At 29.7% G+C, this 13,416-nt stretch overlaps 1 pseudogene across 1 annotated transcript; it reads left to right on the plus strand.

The window, feature by feature from the left end:
• Positions 1-7,220: 7,220 nt before the first annotated feature.
• On the plus strand, positions 7,221-7,307 carry B0T23DRAFT_t123 (annotated as a pseudogene). The gene has a single exon. The product of its transcript is annotated as a tRNA-OTHER (tRNA).
• The last annotated feature ends 6,109 nt before the right edge of the window (positions 7,308-13,416 follow it).

Raw genomic sequence — 13,416 nt, forward strand, 5'->3', positions numbered from 1 at the left:
AAACGATAGATTTTAAAAATATAATTATTCAATTGAAAAGCACCCTAGTTAAATCGTTTAATTCGAAGATAGTAGTTATTTATATATTAGTTATAACGCTATATATAATTAATTATTCGGGATAGGAGGTCGAAGGTAGAAAGGAATTCGCCTTTATTATTATTAATAATAAGGGATAGAGGATCCTCTTTACCCTACTAACTAATTCTTTCTAATTTTGGGTTAATAGTAGTAATGTAGTAACCCTAGAGTTTTATAAATTCCTAGCGAGTATTTTTATCGGTTAATTTGGGTATTTCGATATAGGGGACCTAATAAACGCTATGGTTATAACCGCTTCTTCGTACTTAAAACTTAATACGATACTATTAATTTTGAATTTTAAATTTTGGAAGTAAGATATATTATTGAAATAGTTTAAAACGTCTCTCGAGGTGGTATGCGGCGATATAAGGGTTTTCTTTGAGATTTTTCCTTATAATTCGTTTTTAGCTATCGGCCGAAGTAGCCTTCTACTCCTCGTAGTTAGGTATATAATGAGTAAGGCTTTCCTAATGTGTATTAGCTATATTAAATATTATAAATATAATTAGTATACTTAATACCTTAATATAAATACGAAATTTACGGCTTTTCCGTATTTAATATAGTCGTGTGCCGCGTATTGTATTAGTAAATCGAACGACCGAATGGAGAAGCCGTTAGGCTTCTAGAGTATTAGATTTAACCGCTTCCTTTAATGCTTTAATATTAGCTAGACCTTTATTATTTGTATTACTACGACTAGACTGTACGAAAAACTGGCTTTTTGAATTGGCTTATTAATGTATTATAATATTAAAGATAATGAAAGGAAATTAGTAGTATCGAGTAAATCGGCTATTATACTATTTAAATATATGTTGGATGTAGTTATTATATTTAATTAAATAGATTCGAGGTTTAATAAAGTCGGTTTACTTTTAGGGATAGAATATTAGAAGTGCCTATAATAGAATAGGTTGAATTTTATTTTATTCTTTTATAGGAGTATTGCGTAAGGGACCGGGTTTAATGAAAGGTTGAGCTGGAGGATGTTACCCGGGAACGGATTAAATTAGTATATTAATTAGATTTTAAATATTAACCGGAATAGACTATTCCCCTAATATTTAATAAAGTTATTCTATATTTATTTAGTTAGCTATAAGGTTAGGAAGGGCAGTAATTTCAAGTTTAAAAGTATCGTCCTCATCTCTTTCTTAATCCTTATTATTGCTATCCAAATTAAGATCCTCGTTATCCGGGAAATTATTAGGATTAATATTATAAATGACTAAATTATTATATATATTACTGTTAAGTAGCTATTTAAATTTATTAAAGCGGCCCTTAATAATTTCGATATTTTAATATTTAGGGTGATTTTTTTTAAAGAAATAAAATTAGGTATAAATATTATTAATATTAATTATTATAGCCTATTTAATTTGTTGGATAGTACGGGGTTTATCCTTAGGTCTACGAGGCCGAAGGATTATAATATTAAAGTTGTGGGGAAGTAGGGGTAGTTAGTAGTAAATATGGCTAATATCCTATAAAAAATTAATAATATAGTTTAAATATTTATATTAGGTTCCTTTAATAACTTAGATATTAATAAATATATGTACTTAAGCGATGAATTGTTCCTTAATTTAGTTAAATTCTAGTAATTTGGGAGGAATAGTCCCGAAGTCTAAATAATTATCCGTATTAAAATAATAAGGATTACCGGGTATTCTTCTATTATTATGAATATAATACTATTAATAATAATTATTGGCTATATATATTTCGAATTATTATTTATTATACTATAGGTAATACTCTATGATATCCTATTTCTAAGCTTCTTCGAATGCTTTAATTATATTGAAATTGATATTAGGAATAATTCTAATTAGGAAGTCTTAAGGTCCTTAATATAGCGGGTCCTATTCGAACTCGATATTGGTAAATCTAGGAAATTATTGAGGTAGTAGTGGAGAAGGTAGTATAGGTTATTTAAAGTTGGGATGAGCATTTTATTAAATAGGACTATAATATACCTAATATTATATTAGAGAATGTAGTAGTAGCGGTCTACGGTTATTAAAAGGTGGAGAGGGATTACGATAATATAAATTACAATATTCCTTCTTTTTATTATTATTAATATTAAACAATAAACCCTATATAAATACCCTTCGATAATATATATAAAATTTGTTCTTAAGGTCGACATTGTTATGTGGTATACTTAGTCGGCAATATCTATAAAAGTTAAATTCGATATATTTATTTATTATAGTTCGGACAATATTATATAGTAGGTAAAAGAATTAGTCGTTCTCTAGGTCTAAATTGGGATTTAAATCTAGGTTAGGGTTTTAATTAATATTGGGATTATAATCTTCTATATTGTCCCTATCTATATTGTTATCTAGATTATTATCTATATCGCCTTCTTAATTATTATTCCTATTGTAGATGCTAGTATTATATTGTCTTTAATTGTCGAAGGAAGGAGTGATTAAGATTGGTTGACCGTTATGATAATAATAATAATAATTATACTGAATTTGGTTAATTTGGCGGTGGGCTACGGTAATATTAGGAGAATCCTATATAAATTATAATTAATTATATTTATAATTTGAGGTATTTATTATTTTAATATATTTGTAAATTCTTACTTATAGGAAAGAAAGGAGTAATTGAATATATAATGCGGTTTCGATTTTGAAGCTATTTATTAATATTAATAATTCTTTAAAATTACTATATTAGCTGGGTTAGTGCCGGTACTAGTGTTGGGGCCGGTGTTAAGGGTCTTTGGTATAATATTAGTATAAGTGGTACTATTGGTGGTAGTACTATTGGTGGTGCTATAGGTAGAAATGGCTATAGTTCCCGTTTTAGTAATTTATTAAATTCTTCTTCGTAATATTTATATTAAGGTTGAGGTAGTAATAATTTTAATTAGGGAATTAGTTATAATATTAATTATTATATTAATCGCTAAATTAATTATAGTTGGTTAGGAGGAGGGGATAGCTTGGTAGCATCTCTCTTTTTATAGCGAGTAGCCTATTAATGATAGGATATTAGTTATTTAATAAGTTAGCTAATTAATACTATCCGAGTCGCACCTGCAACCCCCTGCGGTTCGGATTTTAATCCTCGAAGGTACTATTTACCCGTAGGTGGTAGATCGATACGGTATATTAGGTTTATAGTAGGATTTATATATTTTAAAGGATTTACTATTAAGCGAACAATGCCGGTTGGTTGGTAAAGGGAACGCTAGGGATAGTAATAGATGGGGACCTAATAGATACTTACTTCTACTTAATTATTATAATATTCTCTATAATTTTATATAAATCTATTAGGATTTTGCTTATTGGTAAACTTGGTATTGGGTTTGTATTAATAATACGTTTTGTAATATTTGGTATGTATATTTATAATGACGATGATGAAAAGAAAGATATATAAGCCCCTAGAATAAATAAATAAATATCGAAAAGGCAACCCTTAGAGAAAAGGAAACCTTAGAGAAAAAGAAATCCTTTATACCTATAATAATAGATTAGTAATAGTAAATAGATAAATAAAAAGGGAGAATTGATTTAATAAACGGGATTTGGAAAGTGGGATCTATATCTATTATCGAATTTAGGGCGAGGTACCGATTTAGAAAGTCGGGATTTATATCTACTATCGAATTTAAGGTAATATTTAATTGTAGGTTTTTATTACTTTTCTTTCGAGGGTGGAGTTTAGGTTGGTAATTAGTAGGATAGTCTATTTAGTTGTCTATGCGCGTACCGAAATAATCTAATCGCTTTAGAGTTTGAGAATATAATAATCTATTTTATTATAAATATAAACCTCAACTAGTTTTAGAGTATTTAATTTATTATTGGCCTTAATAGTTTTGTAAGGGCCAATGCTCCTTTATTTTAAAGGTAAAATATTAGGTTGGTAATAAATAGAGGAGAGAATTTAAGATTCGAGATTAGAGAGGCGAAATTCTTATACCCTATGCGGATAACCTTGCCGGTTAGTCGCCGGTTATTTGCCGGTCGGTCGTTGGTTGTTTGCTAGATAGGGAGACTATTATTTTCTAGCAATATGTTTATAGACGTTGAAATGATTTATTTAGCGGTGAGCAGGGTGATGGAGATTGAATCGCGGTGATAATATTGGTATTAGTATTGGATATTAGTAACGAAATTGAGGTTGAATAGTGGGAGGGAGGATTGTAATGTAAACGGCTGGCTAGTACGGGTGTTAAATTGCCCGATCTAAGCTGCCAATCACTTACTAGACCAATCTACTAGCCGTATACTAGATATAAATATTAGAAAGGGAAAGACCTAGTATATTTTGGCGGCCTGCGTTAGAAATACTATATACGAGTTGATTAATTAGAAACGGGCTTAGTAAGACGCCCTAATTAGTTGTAGGGCCGTACTACGCATCTAACTAATAAGAGCGCGAGAAACTTCAATAAAGAAAGCTGGCTGTAGATGAACCGTCCCTCAACAGTCCGTTCGGTGGATGCGGGTCATGAACCATGAGCCCCTCTGAGATAGTGAATGTCATCTACCTCTGAATAGTTGAAGCACGCTTTAATAATTAATCGCAACTTCCTAATATAATTATATAGTTGTATCTTAAGCGAGCGACCACCTAGGAGAGGGGGTTGTACTTACTTAAAATAGGAGGTTTTTAACGGTTAACTAACGGTTAAATCTAAATTATAGTTAATTAACGGTTTTGTCTAGAAGTAATGCTATAAACGACGCCGAAACCGGAAACGCCGATTTCTAGTCGAAGAGTGCTCTAAAACGAAAACTGATAACGGCAATCGATTTAGGAGGGTTGTTTACGTCCCTTACAATATCCTACAACGAGTATAGCGATAGTATTATATTATTATTACCAATAGCCATCGATAGCAGTACTTATAGGTTTGAAAATAGTATTTATAATTTGTTTGCGGAAATTTTAGTATATAACGACTTTAAAACTATACTTATTACAAAGATTTCGGAAAAAACGGGAGAAGATAATAAAATATTAAAGATATTTATTATTAAAATAAATAAATTTACGGATTACGATACTGTTTCGATTAAAAACCGACGTTGGGTTTGAAAATTACTTTTCGAATTTATAAAAGTACGCGTTAAAAAAAGCGGGTCCCTACGACCTAAGGTTAATAAAGTTGGAACCGACTAATTTATTATTAAAAAGGATTTTAATAATTTGAAGAAGGATATTCTAAAGGAGATTAAGAAAGGCGTTTAGGAAGTACTAAAGCGTTAGGCCGATATTATAGCGAAAGCTATCCCGAGTAAAATTGGTATTACCCTTTAATAATTATTCATTATTATTATTAAGAAGTTTACCCCTTTTAATTTTAAATAGTAATTTATAATTAAGGGAGTGATAATTATTACTGAATTTGTAAATTATTCGAACGAAGTCATAAAAACGACCCTAATTATAAATTTGGGTAAGAAGAAACCCGGCCTAATAATTTATATAGTTATTAGAATATTAATAATTAGAAATTTATAATTGTATTCGATAAATTTATATATAATTAATATTAGTAGAATTAAATATAAATTAAAGAAGTCTTTAGTCCGGATATTTTCATTATTATAAATATTATAGGCGTATTAGTCCGAAGTGTACTTTGGATTAATATTAATAATTATACTATAGTAGAAATTCTAATAAGAGTGGCGAGGGAAAGAAATACGGAGGTAATTATTATTAAAGTTTAATTATAGAAAAAAAGGGACGGAGAGAATAGAAATTTATTTTTTATAGAAATTATTATTATATTAGCAGTATATTTCCTTTAGAATAACCTTTTCTTTTAGAATAATAACGTATATTTATATAAATTGTTTTAAATTTTGAGTAACATTTAATAATACTATAAATATTAGGGAATTAGATATACGGCGAAATTCTATTACTAGGAAGATATTTACGCTTAGTATAACGAGGCTAAATATAAAGGAGATTGCTTTAGTAAAATAAATTACCCGTTTAACGAAAATTAATTACTCATTTATTATAAATTATATAGGAAGAAGGGATATTTCGCTTATAGTTGTAAAGAATACCCTATTTTTTAGAAGGTTATTGCGAAGGTATTTATTATATATATTAAAAGGCTACGGGCGTTTACCCTCTATAAAAACCCGATTAAGAAAATATTAAAATTAATAATAGAATTTATAAACGAGGGTATCCTATTAGACGCCCCTTCTAATTCCTATATTATTACTACCCTAGAGAAATAATTCATAGGAAGTACGAAGAGAGGATAGCCGAGGAAGGTTATTAATTAAACTTCCTTATTAAAACCCTTAACCTTTTAAGGCCTAATTAATATTTACTATTTACATTTATAGAATATAAGGGGGAATTAGATATATAACGGTAATAGTTCCTATATAACTACGGCCCCCCCTAAAGAAATAATACTTTTATTTTTCGTTATAAGATTAGAAGGAACCCTATTCTAGGGTAATTAATAATTTAATTAAAAATATTTTATTAGAATATAAAGAAATTATATAAGAGAAGGAAATTTCTATTCGAATAAAAGGAGATTTATAATATTATAATAATTTAGGAGCCGGGTAGGAATTTAAATAGGGATATTTATCATCTAAAAAGCGGGAGGTATATCGGGGTTGATTATTTAAAAGGGGGAAGGGTAGTAATATATATAAATAAAAAGTGGGATTTGAAAGACTTAAATTTCTAATTTAGGAAAGATTAGACTATAGTAATATTTAAAAACCGGAGGGATTTAACAACCATTTATTCTATTTACTCCCTTATTTTAACATAAGGAATATTGAAATACTAGTAGGGGTCGCCGCTTTTCGAATTCCTTAAGATTAACCCCCTAATAGGAAATTAAATTATAATTAAGGATTTTAACTTTTACTATCCTAATTAGAATTTAGAAAATAGAATTAACCTAGGGGCTATTTGCCTCCTTATATAGGTACAATATTAGAAATTTAGTCTATTTACCCCTTATAGCGAACTAATAAAATTCAGGAATATAATACAAGGAGAAAGGGATAGGATAATTGATTATATATAATTATTATTTAGGCTTGAAATTGAGTATTAGGGAGCGTAGTAGTACGAATAAATTAATTTGGACTATTGGGGGGATAGCTCAGTTGGGAAGATCTGAGCTTGGCCCCCTTTCGGTTTCATCCGAAAGGTTGTGGGTTCGAATCCCGCTCCCCCCCCTTTTATCCGGTTTTTCGCCGCCGGATCGGATGAAAGATCTTCCCCGCTATCGCTCTACTAAGCGCTCTTAGAAAAAAAAGAGTATTTATAGCGAAATTAAATGTGGGGGCCTACCCTAGTCCAAAACCCTGGGTGCACGTGACTAGGCACGTGTTAAAAATCTTATTCCAATCGAAGACGCGCCGGCCTCCCTATTCCGCTAATAGGGTTTAGGAATTGGAACCCTACCTCCGAAATCCATTCTAGAGCTACGGTTCCGCTCGGATAGAACCCGTCTAGTCCTACGATATTGGACCAATTAATATTATCTTACTAAAATCCTAACTAATTAAAAATAAAACGAAGATTTTGATTAAAGAAAGTAAGACCCTACTTCCCTACCCCTACCCTAAAGATAGGATGAAAGAAGAATACCCGCTTCCGGAATGAAGAAAAACGCTACCGAAGCGTTAGGTAGGGAAGTAGGGCTTTAAGGAACCGACCAATTAGAAGCCGCAAAGTCTACCGGGATTAAAGAGATAATGTACTAAGAGAAGAGACGAAAGAAGAAGCAATTAAGGCTCCCCGGGCCCCCTACGGTGAGGTGGGACGAAGGGTTCGGGTTAGGGTTAGGGTTGGATATAGAGAAGTTGAGGGTTTTTATCCGGATTTTAACAATACGGTTTTTCCCTTAGACTACGAACGAAGCAGCACCGCATACCCCCCCTGGGTAGACTAGTATAGCTAGTTAGCGTGTATAAGACCAATAATAATAATTTGGACTATTGCCTTTAGAAAGTTTAAATTTAATTAGGAAAAAGGAATAGAAAAATAAAAAAAGAAGAAGGATATAGTTAGAGTTTTATAAATATAATAAGAGTAAAGGAGGCGGTAGAAAAATGGGTTTTAATTTTAAAAAAGATTAATATAATAGAAAATATTAAATTCGCTTTTTATAAGTTCGATAGGGAATTTATAAATATTATGGGAGGAATTCATTTTATATTAGAAGAAAGGTTGAGGAAGAAGAATAAATTAGTGGATATTAGGATGTAAAATAGTAATAAAGGAAGTACGGCGGATATATTGGATGTGGTTCGGATATTGGATAATATTGAATTAGAGGGATTTTATTAAAGTTATAATAAGGAAGAAGAAGATAATAGTAAAAGTATAGTAGGCTACGTAGTACGAAAGTATCATAGAGGTTTTAAAGAATTTGAATTAATTTTTATTATTGGAGAGGTGGGTCCGGACTCGAAGTTATCGACTAATAAATTTATTTAAATTATTAACCTTTTAAATTTATAAAGGGGCAATAGAAATTAGAGACTATAGTAGTAAGGCCGAGATTTTTACCGACTGTTTTTCCACGAAGGTAGACGTCCCTATAGACTATTTACTAAACTAAATTAAATTATTAGAAGGCGGTAACCTAATAATTCTTAGCGAATTAATTACTAAGGAGGATATTTAGGACGTACTCTCCCGGATAATACTTAATAAGGCCCCCAGAGTTAATTAATATTTAAATAGGTTTTTTAAATTATATAAGTTGCCATTCCAATAAATTATAGCATATTTTATATCCATTAACCTCCAATTTAAGTATTTCCTATAATAGTTTAAAAATACAAAATTAATTATTTTTGAAAAACCTAGCAAAAATACCGCCTAATAAAAGCTAACGGGCATATAAAAATTTATATTACTATTCAATAGCGTTAGAAAGATTTTTAAAGTATTTATAGTTAAAAGATTAATATAGGTAGCCAAAGAATTCAATTTCTTATTAGAGAATTAAATAAGTAATTAGGTAGGTTATTTAATAGAGTTTATAATACGGGTAGTTATTGATATAATATATATAATTTAGAAGTTCGGTGCTATGATATCCCCTATACTCCTCGATTTGAAGGGAGCTGTGACGGGGTTAGGCGTGCAATGCCAACACCGTTACACCAAGCCTCAACCAAAAGGTAAAAGATGGACCGTAATTCTATCTGGAATAGAATAACGGAATACACGCATATATACTCAAAGTCACAGCATACCCTATAACACTACCTCCCTTCTTTCCCGGCTTTCCCGGGTTAAGGTACGCGGTACTACGGCTGAGCTGTCTTCCCGATCTTTCTTTCATTAGTCGCTCCCCAATCTCTTATCGGGCGCCGTAGGGTATATACACCACTTAAAAGCTTGCGCTAAGCTTTCCAATGAGTTGCGTCGCTGACTGTCGCTCTCTTCAAGACTACAATAATGTCACCTGCGGGGAATCGAACCTACGATGTCTCGCCGTTAGATAGAATTAACTATAACGGGGTTAGGTGTGTAATGCTAATACCGTTATACTAAGCCTCAACTAAAAGGTAAAAGATGGACCGTAATTCTATTTAGAATAGAATAACGAAATACACGCATATATACTCAAAGTCACAACATACCTTGTAATACTACTGTTACGGGGCAAGGCGATACTAAACGTATAGAGTAGAATATAACTTGTATAATTATACAAGGAAGAAGGGAAACTATAGAATTTATACGTAGCAGTTCATTCTATATAAGCGAGGATAAACCGCATCCTTAATATATATAACCGGAACCTCCGGGAGCGTATAGCTAATTAGAAGGGCCTACATAAACCTAATAACCGTTATAACGGTAGTAAGGTTAAACGGGTTAACTAATTAAAGAATATATATTAACCGGCCATTATAATTATAGTAATACTACAATTAAATAATAATTATAAGCTAACCCTATAATATTACCCCGGGTTCAAAATACCCTCGGATACTAAAATATATAAAAGAAAAATTATTAATCCTCCTCCTCTAGAAATTCGAAGCTCTCTATTACTAAGTTTATAACCTTCTTAAGAGTATCCGCGGCCGGTATTACGTATTGGGGCGACTGTTTTACAATTAGTACCGTCGTTAATAGTCCCAATCCTATATTACTATAAGCTTTATTTAAATTATAGGCGGCGTATTTATACCTCTTCTTTATAATGAACTATCGTAGGGGGATTAGTAATTCCGGATTATTAGTATAAAATTTATAAAGAATATCGACGTAATACTCTATGTTACTAACCGGTTTCTAAATTAGTATATAACATTTACTCTAAATAATGTAGTACTTTTATTTATTATTTTTGAAACGATAGGTATCGATCCCCTCGAAGGATTATTTAATAATATTCTTAATATTATTTATATATTTTATTACCCTCCCTTAATTAATTTAGACGTCCTATATACTATCCTATTTTAATATATCTACTTTTATCTATAGCCTTACTATACTAACGTAGAAAGTATATCCGTACTTTATATTTAATAGTAAATTAAATATAATTCAATAGTTATCGGCTATAATTACCTCGAAAGGCCCTTTTTATAAGGGCGATAGTTTTATTTAAAAATAGTTAATAGCGAGGTTTGTAGTATTAAAAAGTACTTTATCTCTAAGGTAATATTATAGTACGTCGGAATAATAACTATTAATACTTTCCTCGTAATATACTTACGTACGTTTTACTATTATTATAATTTTATTAAAGACTTTCCTAAACTATTTAATAATTTCGCCGGCCTTAAAATATTCTATATGTTATAAATCCGAAAAACTAAAGGGGTAGGGTTATATTAATTCAATGCTTATTTGTAAATAGAAATTATAATTAGTAAAGAAAAGAAATATACCCGTTAAATCCGATTTTATATTATTATTTACGAATTTAATAAAAAGTAACTAATTAATTTGATTATCCTAGGCCTAATTCATATAAATATGAAAGTAATGCTCTATTTTTATATTAATATATTCCGTTTGCCCGTTAATCTACTAATAGAAAATTAAAGAGGATTGTAATATAATACCTAGCCTAATAAATAGTACTTTCCAAAATTATGATACGAATTAGGAACGTCTATTTAATATAATAATATTGGATAGGCTATAGAGAATAAAGATTTTATTTATAAAACGCTTAATAAATTTGTTGGTTATTAGCGTTTCTATTAGGATGTAGTATTGTATTTTGGTCAATTTATTAATAACGACGGCGATATATTTAAACTCCCGGCCCCCTCTCTTATACGGAGTTATAGGCGTAATATAATCTACAACAATATTCTTCCACAATATAAATAGTACTAATAGCGGCTTTAAGAGGCCTACTAGGGAAAAACGAAAATACTTCATTTTTGTACATTATAAATATACTTTACAATATAATTATACTACCTTATCTATACCCAACTAGTAAAAGGACCTATTTAATATTATATACGTTTTATTTTATTTCTAGTAGCTTACCGGCGTAAACTTATAATAGCATTAAATTAATTATAATTAAAAGGTAGTATTAGAGGGGTTTAAAATAACTATTAAATATTTATATATCTGCTTATTAATAATATAACATTTAGCGAACACTACTTTTCTTATTTCGTACTAAATGATTTTAGGCTATTTACAGTGGCCCGGGTCGTTAATAATAGCAATAATATCCTAGTAGAATACAAAACTACGGTAATTAGCTTCAATTAATTTATCGGAGGATATTTCTTTAATACTAAATTCGCAAGAGGCAATATAATTTACAAATACGGATAGGTCGAACAGGGTTTTATTGCTAATTAATAATTAATTATTATTTATATTACTAAATATATTTTCCAACTTATAGTTAAACATATTAGACCGTATTTGGAAGGTACTCGGCCGATATTTAATAGTAAAATTAAATTAGGAAAGGATGTACAATTAACGTATATATTAGGGTATAAATTTCTCATTCGTTGTGAAAATCTATAGACCCTAATAATCTATTAGAATCTCGAAATTGTCCTAAGCGCCTTAAAACTCTAGGGACCACTCCTCGAGTATTTTAATAATAGCTAACAATTCCTTATTATAAATATTATAATTATATTTAATTATGAAATACTTTTAAGAGAAGTGAACTACTAAGTAGAAGACCCCCTCGTCGTCGTACTATAATAGCGTACCGCCCAACACCCAATTCGAAACATCTATTTCTACGACCATTAACCTTAATTAATTAAAAATTTTAAAAACCAGTCCTATAGTAAACACCTTCTTTATTTCTTTAAAAGCTATCTATTAAACGTTACCCTAAAATTATATAGCTAATTTCTTAATTAAATTATATAAGGGGGCCGCAATAATAAAAAAATAATCGATAAAATACTTATAGAAATTTATAAAACCTAAGAAATACTAAAATTACTACTTCAATTGCGGCATTTCCTATTCGACGACGGCCTTTACCTTCTTAAGGTCTATTTCAATACCGCCCGAAATAATAATTAACTTCAAGTACTTAGTATATTTTATATCGAATTCGTACTTATTAATATTTAATTAAAAGTTCATATCGATTATACGCCTAAATATTTATTTATATATATTATATATTTAATTTTATTCTTAGAATATACTAAAATATTATTAAAATAGGTAGTAATATAAATATTTAAAATATTATATAATATATTATTAATATAGTTCTGGAAAATACTTAAAGCGCCTTGATGATTGAAAAGTAAAATAAGGGATTTATAAAGGCCGAACTTTATAATAAAAGTAGTAAATTATTTGTAGCCCTCCTAAATACGGATATAGTTAAATATTATAATAATATTAAATTTTATAAATATTTTAGCGTGATAAATTACGTCTAACATCTCTTTAATAAATAGGAGGGGATAGTAAATTTTTAAAATTATCTTATTAATACCGCGGTAATTAATATAAATGCGGACTCCGCCTCCTAATTTCTTAATTAGTAATAGTAGTAAGATTACTATTAATTAGGAGGGCCGGATAAACCCCTTTTAAAATTAATTATCAACCTATTTTTTAATAATAGAGACTTTTATTAGGGATATTATTCGGCAATGGATATTGGGGGGCCGTTCTCTTAGAGTAAATTCGATTTTATAGTTATAAATGCGTAAAGGGGGAAATTCTCTAATATTTTAATTATAGAAAGCTTTAATTTTATTTTAATATTTTTATAGGAATTTAATTTTAATTTCCTCGTCGGTCTTAGCCGGACGGTCCGTTTCATATAGAATTTCTATATATCCTCTT

The sequence above is a fragment of the Neurospora hispaniola genome (genome assembly GCF_033458365.1).
Source record: "Neurospora hispaniola strain FGSC 10403 chromosome Unknown B0T23scaffold_3, whole genome shotgun sequence".
In the NCBI taxonomy this organism is placed as follows: Eukaryota; Fungi; Ascomycota; class Sordariomycetes; order Sordariales; family Sordariaceae; genus Neurospora; species Neurospora hispaniola.